Source organism: Triticum dicoccoides, chromosome 6A, assembly GCF_002162155.2.
Source record: "Triticum dicoccoides isolate Atlit2015 ecotype Zavitan chromosome 6A, WEW_v2.0, whole genome shotgun sequence".
NCBI lineage: Eukaryota > Viridiplantae > Streptophyta > Magnoliopsida > Poales > Poaceae > Triticum > Triticum dicoccoides.
Window position 1 is genome coordinate 160,130,402 of NC_041390.1, and position 12,800 is coordinate 160,143,201.

Below are 12,800 nucleotides of genomic sequence, written 5' to 3' on the forward strand. Positions count from 1 at the left end.
AGCCTCAGAGTGACACTTGCGTAGGATCTATTCCTGTTCATGCTCAGGTACACAACTCCTAATAACACCATCTACTCCTTCTTTATAGAGATGTGGGTCATCCCAAAAGTAATGTCTCAAATCATAGAAGAACTTTTCCTTTTGCTGGTATGTAAAGCTAGGTGGTATAAATTTAGCAACAATGTAATTAGCATAATTAGCATACCATGGAGCAGTATGAGAAGCATCTATGACATTTAATTGTTCATCAGGAAAGTTATCATCAATAGGTAGTGGGTCATCAAGAACATTTTCTAACCTAGACAAGTTGTCTGCAACGGGGTTCTCAGCTCCCTTTCTATCAATAATATGCAGATCAAATTCTTGTAGGAGGAGAACCCATCTAATAAGTATAGGTTTATCAACTTTCTTTTCCATAAGATATTTAATAGCAGCATGATCCGTGTGAATAGTTACTTTCGAATCAACAATATAAGGTCTGAACTTATCACAAGCAAATACAACTACTAAGAATTCTTTTTTAGTAGTATCATAATTTCTTTGGGCATTGTCTAGAGTTTTACTAGCATATTAACATTTAATTTATTATCAACTCTTTGTCTTAGAACAGCACCTACAGCATAATCACTAGCATCACACATAATTTCAAAGGGTAAATTACAATCAGGTGGCTGAACAATAGGTGCAGAGATCAATGCTTTCTTAAGTATTTCAAATTCTTCTACGCAATCATCATCAAAAACAAATGGTATATCTTTTTGTAATAAATTAGTCAGAGGCCAAGAAATTTTTGAGAAGTCCTTAATGAAACTCCTATAAAAACCGGCGTGACCAAGGAAACTTCTTATACCTTTGATGTGCTTGGGACATGGCATCTTTTCAATAGCATCAACCTTAGCTTTATCCACTTCAATACCTCTTTCAGAAACTTTATGCCCCAAGACAATACCTTCATTAACCATAAAGTCGCACTTCTCCCAATTCAAGACAAGGTTAGTTTCTTCACATCTCTGCAAAACTCGATCAAGGTTGCTTAAGCAATCATCAAAATAGGATCCATAAACGGAGAAATCGTCCATGAAAACCTCACAAATCTTTTCACAGAAGTCGGGGAATATAGCCATCATGCATCTTTGGAAGGTAGCAGGTGCATTACATAAACCAAAAGTCATATGTCTATAAGAAAAAGTAACGAACGGGCAAGTAAAAGTGGTCATAGATTGATCATCAGATGACATAGGTATTTGAGAGAAACCAGAATAACCATCTAGAAAGAAAAAATGTGTATGTTTGGATAATCTTTCTAGCATTTGATCAATAAAAGGTAAGGGGTAATGATATTTTTTAGTCGCCTTATTTAATTTGTGGAAATCAATTACCATCCTATAACTTGTAGTAATTCTTTGCGGAATCAATTCATCTTTATCATTAGGAACGATAGTAATAACCTCCCTTTTTAGGGACACAATGGACAGGACTTACCCACTGACTATCAGCAACGGGATAAATTATACCTGCCTGAAGGAGCATTAGTATTTCCTTTCTTACCACTTCTTTCATCTTAGGATTCAGTCGTCGTTGGTGATCATGAACTGTTTTGGCATCTTTCTCCAAATTTATTTTGTGTTGACATAGTGTGGGACTAATGCCCTTAAGATCATCAAGAGTGTATCCAATAGCAGCACGGTGCTTCTTCAGAGTTTTCAATAGTCTCTCTTCTTCAAGCTCTGAAAGGTTAGCACTAATAATAATAGGATATATCTTTTTCTCATCAAGATAAGCATATTTAAGAGTATCAGGTAATGGTTTGAGCTCAAACACGGGATCACCCTTGGGTGGAGGAGGATCCCCTAGGATTTCGACAGGCAAATTGTGTTTCAGGATGGGTTTCCTGCTTAAAGAATACTTCATCTATTTCCCTTCTTTCATTCATAAACATATCATTTTCATGGTCTAGCAAATACTGTTATGAAGGATCACCAGGAGGCACGGCAATAGAAGAAAGACCAATAATTTCATCTTTACTAGGCAATTCCTCTTCATGGTGTTGTCTACAAAATTTAGAGAAATTAAATTCATGAGACATATCACCTAAACCAATAGTAACAACATCCTTTTCGCAATCTATCTTAGCATTAACTGTGTTCGAGAAGGGTCTACCAAATATAATGGGACAAAAGCTATCTTGTGGGGAACCAAGAACAAGAAAATCAGCAAGATATTTAGTTTTCCCACACAAGACTTCAACATCTCTAACAATTCCAATGGGTGATATGGTATCTCTATTGGCAAGTTCAATGGTAACATCAATATCTTCTATCTCAGCAGGTGCAATATCATGCATAATTTGTTTGTATAAGTCATGAGGTATAGCACTAGCACTGGCACCCATATCACATAAGCCATGATAACAATGTTCTCCTATTTTAACAGAAATAACAGGCATGCCTACCATGGGTCTATGTTTATCTTTAGCACAAGGTTTAGCAATTCTAGCAGTCTCATCACAAAAATGAATAACATGCCCATCAATATTATCAGACAAGAGATCTTTAACAATAGCAATATTAGGTTCAACTTTAATTTGCTCAGGAGGTGTATAGGTTCTAATATTACTTTTACGAACCATAGTTGAAGCTTTAGCATGATCTTTTATCCTAACAGGAAAAGGTGGTTTCTCAACATAAGAAGTAGGAACAATAGGATCATTATAAGTGACAGTATTTTCTTCAACTTTAATAGGTGCAGCTACTTTTACTTCTATGGGAGGATGATATTTAAACCACTTCTCCCTAGGGAGATCAACAAGAGTAGCAAAAGATTCACAGAAAGAAGCTACTATTTCAGAGTCAAGTCCATATTTATTGCTAAATTTACGGAAAACATCGGTATCCATAAAGGATTTAACACAATCAAACTTAGGTGTCATACCTGACTTCTTACCTTCGTCGAGGTCCCAATCTTCAGAGTTGCATTTAATTTTTTCCAATAAATCCCATTTGAATTCAATAGTCTTCATCATAAAAGAGCCAGCACAAGAAGTATCGAGCATGGTGCGATTGTTATCAGAAAGCCGAGCATATAAATTTTGAATAATTATTTATATTGGAAGCTCATAATTGGGGCATGAATATAAGATTGATTTAAGCCTCCCCCAAGCTTGAGAAATGCTTTCTCCTTCGCGAGGCCAAAAATTATATATATAATTGCGATCATGATAAACAAGATGCATAGGATAAAACTTCTGATGAAATTCCAATTTCAATCGTTTGTAGTTCCATGATCCCATATCATCACATAGCCTATACCATGTCAATGCATCTTCCTTCAAAGATAAAGGGAAGACATTCTTCTTAATAATATCATTGGGCACACCTGCAATCTTAAATAATCCACAAACTTCATCCACATATATTAGGTGCTCATCAGGATGCATTGTTCCGTCTCCTGCAAAAGGATTAGTTAGCAGTTTTTCTATCATGCCCGAAGGAATCTCAAAGTAGACATTTTCATTTTCAGTAGGTTCAATAGGTTGAGGGGCAACTCTTTGCTCTACTGTTCGGGGTGAAGATACCCTGAACAAGCCCCTCAGAGGAGTACTTTCCATAGTAACAAGTGATAGTAAATTTCAGCACACTATATAAATTTTTCCTTACCAAATTCCACCTACCAAAGGCGCTTCACTCCCCGGCAACGGCGCCAGAAAAGAGTCTTGATGACCCACAAGTATAGGGGATCTATCTTAGTCCTTTTGATAAGTAAGAGTGTCGAACCCAACGAGGAGCAGAAGGAAATGATAAGCGGTTTTCAGCAAGGTATTCTCTGCAAGCACTGAAATTATAGGTGACAGATAGTTTTGTGATAAGCTAATTTGTAACGAGCAATAAGTAACAAAAGTAAATAAAGTGCAACAAGGTGTCCCAATCCTTTTTGTAGCAAAGGACAAGCTTGGACAAATTCTTATATAAAGAAAAGCACTCCCGAGGACACATGAGAATTATCGTCAATCTAGTTTCCATCACGTTCATATGATTCACGTTCGGTACTTTGATAATCCGGTATGTGTGTGGACCGGTGCTTGGGTACTGCCCTTACTTGGAGAATCATCCCACTTATGATTAACCTCTATTGAAAGCATCCGCAACAACAACAAAAGTATTAAGGTAAACCTAAACATAGCATGAAACATATGGATCCAAATCAGCCCCTTACGAAGCAACGCATAAACTAGGGTTTAAGCTTCTTTCACTCTAGCAACCCATCATCTACTTATTACTTCCCAATGCCTTCCTCTAGGCCCAAATAATGGTGAAGTGTCATGTAGTCGACGTTCACATAACACCACTAGAGGAGAGACAACATACATCTCATCAAAATATCAAATGAATACCAAATTCACATGACTACTAATAGCAAGACTTCTCCCATGTCCTCGGGAACAAACGTAACTACTCACAAAGCATATTCATGTTCATAATCAGAGGGGTATTAATGTGCATATAAGATCTGAGCATATGATCTTCCACCAAGTAAACCAACTAGCATCAACTACAAGGAGTAATCAACACTACTAGCAACCCACAGGTACCAATCCAAGACTTAGAGACAAGAACTGGATAAAAGAGATGAACTAGGTTTGAGAGGAGATGGTGATAGTGAAGATGTTGATGGGGATTGACCCCCTCCAGATGAGAGGATCGTTGGTGATGACGATGGCGATGATCTCCCCCTCCTGGAGGGAAGTTTCCCCGGCAGAACAGCTCCACCGGAGCCCTAGGTTAATTCCGCCAAGGTTCCGCCTAGTGGCGGCGGAGTCTTGTCCCGAAAGATGTCTTATGATTTTTTCCTCATCGAAAGACTCCATATAGTAGAAGATGGGCATCGGAGGGCCACCAGGGGGCCCACGAGGCAGGGGGCGCGCTCCCACCCTCATGGGCAGGGTGTGGCCCCCCTCTGGAACTTCTTGCGCTTAGTATTTTATATATATTATGAAAATGACTTCCGTGAAGTTTCAGGATTTTGGAGCTGTGCAGAATAGGTCTCTAATATTTGCTCCTTTTCCAGCCCAGAATCCCAGCTGCCGGCATTCTCCCTCTTTATGTAAACCTTGTAAAATAAGAGAGAATAGGCATAAGTATTGTGACATAATGTGTAATAACAGCCCATAATGCAATAAATATCGATATAAAAGCATGATGCAAAATGGGCGTATCAAAGCCTCGTGAGGATCGCCCTCAGGGAAAACCTGGTCTTCCACCGCTGCCACTGCCAATAAGGAACGACGACCATCAACAGGACGAATGGGCTGGGGCTTCCAGGAGCCACACGCCATCGCTTGCATCTTGGGTGGCGCTCAGGCCCCAGCCTCCCAGCGCGTCTTCAAGCAGTTCTCCCAAGAAGTGAACACAGCCCTCCCTGAGCTCGAGTACGCGCCCACTCAGGTGGTCCAAGTACGCCATCACCTTTAGCTCGGCGGACCAGCTCAAATGCGCGGCAACCGCCGGCGTCCTCCCGGTGCTCTGCTCACCTGTCATCAGCAATGTCCAAGTCACCAAGACCCTCATCGACGGCGGCGCAGGACTTAGTGTCCTGTTCGTCGAAACGTTCGACAGTCTTCAAGTGCCATACGATCAGCTCCATCCCACCAAGCCTTTCTCAGAAGTGATAGATGGCTCCACGACCCCGATAGGGAAAGTTCGCCTCCCTATCACCTTCGGTCAGCACGACAATACCACACTGAGTTCATCGACTTCGATGTCGCCCACATCCGCCTGCCATACAATGCCATCCTCGGATACCCAGCACTGGCCAAATTCATGGTAGTCACCCACCATCGCAACAACGTCCTCAAGATGCCGGGAAGCGGCGGAATCATCACAGTCCTTTGCAAGGAAAGAGACGCGGTGTGCTCCCTCGAGGGCGCCTTCCAAGCTGCATCAATCAAAGACCCTGAGAGCACGGGTGCGTAGTACCCTCCTAGGCCAAACCCAAGAAGAAGAAGGAGCTACTCCGCGCTGGGCCTCAGGGGAGCAGCACCTCCAGCGGCACCACTTCAAGATCCACGCCAGCGCCTGGGGCGCCTCCTTCCCTCGCATAGGGAGGCGCGCCTGGCGCCCTCCTCAGGCAAGGCTCGGGGGCTCTCTTCTGGAGGGCCTCAAACCTGGCGAACATCACGAGGGAGGCGCTCGGGCACCACGTGGAGGCATGCTTTGCGGCATGTTTCCCTCAGGACGACCTCAGGCGAAGAGCGTGTGACGCTCAGGAGTTCATCACCAAGGCATCTCAGGAGCTTCAGGAAGCAAGAGGACTATGCGGCGACCGCCGCCCACCTAGCGCCACTCCCCACCCAGGCGAGGGTGGTGAGCTGCGCGTCTGCATCGACATCCCAGGGCTCAATATGGCCGCATCTCAGGAGCGCTTCTGGCCTTCGCGTGCTGGCCGGTGTGAGGGCCCGCCTCACAGCTACGTTCACATGTCGTTCGGCCTGTCGAGCATGGCTACCGCCTTCCAGCGCAATCTGCGGAGCATCCTGGCAGGTCAGGAGGCCAGGCATCATGCAGTCCTGTCGGAAATGGAGACGGTCCTCCGGAGTCCACCTGAGCTTCCAGAGCCTCCCGAGGCTCAGGGCCCCAGTGGCTCGTGAGAAGCAACTCCTTCTCTACGTGTCTTAAGCTACCCAAACACTCCTTTGGCAACCAAACCAGGTGACATGTTTCCGAGTTCATTTAGCTGGGAGCGCCCCCTAGGCTGCATCGTCCCCAGGCCACGTGGGTCCATCCCTGCGGCATGTATCTTCTTGCATCTTCAGTTCACTCTGCTAGGAGCGCCCCACGGGTTGCATTAACCCCAGACCGCTCGGGTCCAACCCAGTGGCATGTATCATTCTTGCATTTACCTAAGCTAGTCCCTTTTCATGCGTAATCTATCTATGGATATCACCTGCTCGATTGTCACCTACCATGGGAGCCACGCGCCGATTGTCTTTCTTCGGGGTCCTTCGCGTTAGAAGGCTAGGCACGGCGTCTGTGCTCGGGCCCGTCCCTGCAGCGTCTATAAATCCAATGGCTGAGCTCTGTCCGGCGGGCCGGCCCCATTCACGTCATCTACTGGGGTCATTGGTGCTTGGCCTTCTCGTGCGATAGCCTCAGGAAATCCACTCGGCGCAGGTTGTCTAACCATCTCGCAGGAACGCCGCAGCCATCAAGAATCAACACCAGGCGCAACCCGCCTTGAGGTAGGGCCTCGTGAGTCCTGCGCTGGCTCACGAGTGCCCAGATACACCACGCCTAGCCCTGTCATGCGAGCCACATGTCAGGGCGGGGTTGTACACGCCCCGGGGGCTCTTCGTAGTAGGGAGTCCCCTCCTACAAGCCAGCGACGGACGGGCGATCACTACGGCGATTTGCGCCCCTCCTCGCGCTAACCTGCAGGAACCTCCTAAGGACTACAGCGGGCGATACCGCGGACTCTCCCTATTATCCCATGTGATCCGCTTGTGCGTTAAAAGGGGTGCTCATGAGCATCGTGACTCAGGGGTGCTTACTGGCTCTCCAGCCCTCACCCCCTGGCCTTGACCATGGCATCGCGACCTAGCATACCAGCGGCGGCTGAGCTCGCTCGAGGGCCGGGACCTGAGGACGTAGAGCACCAGGAAGAACATGGAAAAAAGGGGGAGGCCCGCACGGGCCTAACCTAGCTACCCAGCAGCGGCCAACGCCCAAGCCTGCTGCGGCACAGGAAGCCGGCTCCGGAACACTAAGATAAGTCTTGTACCTGGACCAGTCCAGCGCTACGACATAAGATCCTCGCACGATGCCGCCTCCCTTTCCCATCCTCAGGTAGCTGCTTGCACACTAAAGGGGACGTCTCGAGCATCGCGCCTCAAGAGCTCTTACTGGACCTCGGGCCGCTCACCTCCTGGCCTTGACCACGACATCTCGACCTGGCATACTAGCGACGGATGTAGCCTGCCTGGGGACCGGGACCTGTCAGCATAGAGCACCAAGTTACCGCGGGATTGGAAAGGGGGAACCGAGCCTCGGCAGGACACGTGCTCGCAAATTTTCACAATAAGGATAATATCAAAAAAGGACATTACAGACGCTTTACACACTCCCGCAGGGTCCGTTTCGATTCCTTGCAGGGAACAAGAGCAAACGAATTCCTAGGAGCTCTATCTACACACGCCAGACGCCGCCGCCGCCATCATCAACAATGGGCCACGGAAGGCCGGTGCCAACCCCATCCAGATTCAATGACGGTGGCGGCCAGACGCGGAGGCCTTGCTTTGGGCCCGAGGAGAGCTCGGAGGCATGTATCTGTCATTGCTCGTCTCTGGAGACTCCACGAGCTCGGGAGAGTCGTTAGACCACCAGGAGTCACCGCTGCCACTAGAGGAGCTGCGGGCTAGGCCAGCGGCAGGCCCGGCGCCAGCCGCTACACCGTCCTGGCGGCTCCCTTCAGGGCAGCACTCCAAGCGGCGGCCTTTCTCATCGAAGACCTTGAAGAACAGAGTAGAGGCACCATGATACTCGAAGTGGATGGCGAGGGCGCCGTACACGCGGCAGGCTCGGGCGACTTCGCCCTAGCCTCGAGTCATGAAGATCCTCCCAGAGGCGATGGCTTCAACCTCTGCTCCAGTCGTCGGGGCGTCACAGTCGGCGTGCTACGGCTAAAGCTCAAGAGGGCCCCTCGGCGGTGAAGAACTGCGGAAAGCGAATCCAAGTTCTTGGAGGCATCGCCGCCCATAGCACGAACTAGCGCGAGGAGTCCGCGGCATGGACCCCTTGGGCGACGGTGTGCGCCTCCGCGGCATGGCGGCCACGGCCCTGGCACGGGCGGCGACACTCATCACTCCTCCCTCCGATACCTTCAGCGCGAGCGTACTAGGGAAGCGGGTACCCAGGAGGTGGACTTACGTACCACAGCCGCCACACTACCGGCCTCACGACCATCTCGCCACGATGGGACCTCCTCTTCTTTGGTGGGAGCAGCTCGGGCTCGTTGAGGGGAGTCTTGCCCTTCTCTGTGGCCGAGAACCTCTATATAGGTGCCATGACTACACCAGCGAGGAGTGGAGCAAGGAAGGAGAAGAAGCAAGAGAAGCAAGGAAGAGACGGGTGACAGGGGCTCCGCCCCCACTTCCCATTTATAGCCAAGGGGAGGGTAACCGCCGGCCTCCATGATCCAAGGTAATAATGATCTTTTTCTGCAAGCAGCAAGGACCTGTAAAGTCGGGCACTTGCCGAGGCTGCGTGGGGAAGCGGAGACGCCCACGCCCAATCAGTCGCCATGCGCCAACCGTGGTCGTAGGCTGATGGGGCATGCGGTGCTCCGTGCTTCCCCTTTGGCTTCGCCCCGAAGCGAAGTCGAGCGCGCCTTGGGCTCGGGGGCTACTGTCGGCGTTATGGGAACGGGGGTCCCCATACTAGCCTGCCTGTGGCCCACAGTGTGGCTCCTCCAGCGGCCCCGTACGGCCCATCTTCATGAACAAACATTCAAGACCATCGCTAGGGGCCAAGCCTCGCGAGGCGGATGATGCAAGACCACCTCAGGGGCGGCCTCACCAGGCTGGCTTGCGAGGGGCGGAGAGATCAAGGCGAGGGGCACCTCGTGAGGTTCCTGTGATGCAAGCCATGACGATTGGAGCCAGGCGGGTGCCAGGCGGGCGCGGGCGCAGTTGATACGTCTCCAACGTATCTATAATTTATGAAGTTTTCATGCTACTATATTATCTGTTTTGGATGTTTATGGGCTTTACTAAACACTTTAATATTATTTTTGGGAGTAGCCTGTTAACCGGAGGCCCAACCCAAATTGTTGTTTTCTTGCCTATTTCAGTGTTTCGAAGAAAAGGAATATCAAACAGAGTCCAAACGGAATGAAACCTTCGGGAGAGTTATTTTTGGAACAGAAGCAATCCAGGAGACTTGGAGTAGACGTCAAGGAAGCTTCGAGGAAGCCACGAGGCAGTGGGGCACGCCCCCACCCTCGTGGGCCCCTCGTGGCTCCCCTGACCGACTTCTTTCACCTATATATGTCCATATACCCTAAAAACATCGGGGAGCAGAACAGATCGGGAGTTCCGCCGCCAGAAGCCTCCGTAGCCACCGAAAACCAATCTAGACCCATTCTGTCACCCTCCCGGAGGGGGGGGTTCCTCTCTGGTGGCCATCTTCATCATCCCTGCACTCTCCATGATGAGGAGGGAGTAGTTCACCCTCGGGGCTGAGGGTATGTACCAGTAGCTATGTGTTTGATCTCTCTCTCTCTCTCATGTTCTTGAGTCGGCACGATCTTGATGTATCGTGAGCTTTGCTATTATATTTGGATCTTATGATGTTTCTCCCCCTCTACTTTCTTGTGATGAATTGAGTTTTCCCTTTGAAGTTATCTTATCGGATTGAGTCTTTAAGGATTTGAGAACACTTGATGTATGTCTTGCACGTGCTTATCTGTGGTGACAATGGGATATCATGTGATCCACTTGATGTATGTTTTTGTGATCAACTTGCGAGTTCTGTGACTTTGTGAACTTATGCATAGGGGTTGGCACACGTTTTCGTCTTGACTCTCCGGTAGAAACTTTGGGACACTCTTTGAAGTTCTTTGTGTTGGTTGAATAGATGAATCTGAGATTGTGTGGTGCGTATCGTATAATCATAGCGACGGATACTTGAGGTGACATTGGAGTATATAGGTGACATTAGGGTTTTGGTTGATTTGTGTCTTAAGGTGTTATTCTAGTACGAACTCTTGAATAGATCGATCAGAAAGAATAACTTTGAGGTGGTTTCGTACCCTACAATAATCTCTTCGTTTGTTCTCCGCTATTAGTGACTTTGGAGTGACTCTTTGTTGTGTGTTGAGGGATAGTTATATGATCGAACTATGTTATTACTGTTGAGAGAACTTGCACTAGTGAAAGTATGAACCCTAGGCCTTGTTTCCTAGCATTGCAATACTGTTTACACTCACTTTTATTATTAGTTACCTTGTTGTTTTTATATTTTTAGATTACAAATACTCATATACATACCATCCATATTGCACGTGTATCACCATCTCTTTGCCGAACTAGTGCACCTATAGAATTTACCATTGTATTGGGTGTGTTGGGGACACAAGAGACTCTTTATTATTTGGTTGCAGGGTTGTTTGAGAGAGACCATCTTCAACCTACGCCTCCCACGGATTGATAAACCTTAGGTCATCCAATTGAGGGAAATTTGCTACTGTCCGACATACCTCTGCATTTGGATGCCCAACAACGTCTACAAGAAGAAGGTTGTGTAGTAGACATCACGCTCTTTTTTGGCGTTTGAAGGTATATCTTTAGATCTTGCAATCGAATCTTTTAGTTTCTTGTTTTATCACTAGTTTAGTTTATAAAAGAAAACTACAAAAAATGGAATTGAGGGTGCCTCATATGCTTCATCTTTTTAATATCTTTCATGAGAATAAGGATTCTGATAATTGTTCTCAATGGCTAGAGGAAGAATGCATTAGAATGTTTGGCACTAAATCTTTGAATGATGAGCATGATTGCAATGTTGTTAGTATGAACTCTTTGAATATCCATAGTACTAATGATGATTGCACTAGTCATGATGAAAATATCTCTTATAAGCATGTCAATTTTTGTGGAATGCATAGAGTTTGCAAGTACACACCAAATAGGGAAGACAGATTTTGCAAGAGGCATAAGTATTTGGAAACTAAATGGTTGCAAGAAAGGCTAGATGTTTGTTCTGAAAATTTAAACATTCTTAGTCGTATTTGTGAACTTTGCAATGAACGTGGTCATTTAAGTCTCCAATGCAAATTGTTTCATGATTGAATCATGTGCAAGAATTGTGATGACTTGATTTCCCTTGCATATCATAATGAACTTAGTTTGCTTTTGGGTTATGAAGAAATGAAACGTATAACTAAGGATCTTCCAAAATTTGTCCATGATAAAGTTCTTGATTTTGATCTAGAAGAAATTTTTATGTATTGTGCGGTGAATTTCATTGAAAATCCTTATATTGCCAATTACATAAAGACAAGAAAACAAATAGAAGATGAAGAGAATACAAATGAAAGGGAAGAGACTTCCCAATATCCTCCTATTATTACTTATGATGAATCAGGTAACGAGGAGGAGCCTTCTATTCAACGAATCTCATTAATAAGGAGCTCCGAAAAGAGGATTAAACCCACACATGATGTGAAGAAGAGAAAGAAAATATGGAGAAGCAAAGGTAAAAATGTATCCCTCCAAAATGATGTTGCTCCTATTACTCATTGTGATGATGATAATTGGTATACTATTGGTGCTATCCATACTATCAATAATGAGAGTGATTATCCTATGATATGAAAAGGCCCAAGCTTGGGGATGCTATTTTTATGAGAATGACATGTTTTAGAATGTATTTGCTGCAATTAATATTTGTCCCAAGCTTGGGGATGCTATGTTTAATGAAGATGATATTTTTAGTCTCCCAAGTTTTGATGAGAAAATTTATTATGATGATAGAATGCCTCCTATTTATGATGGTTATATTGATGAAAGTGGGTTTGAAAGAGAGGTCATGACTTTATTTAGTAATGATTCCACTATCTTGGAAGAGGTTTCAATTGATTATGATGAGAACAAAGCTCGTACTTATGATGATTATTGTGATGATACTTACGCTATAAAAAGTAGAGATGATTATATTTATAAAACTTGTCATGATCATGATTACCCTTTTTCTGAACATTACTCTTTTACTGTGGAAACAATTTATAGTATTCGAGTTTCTTATGATACT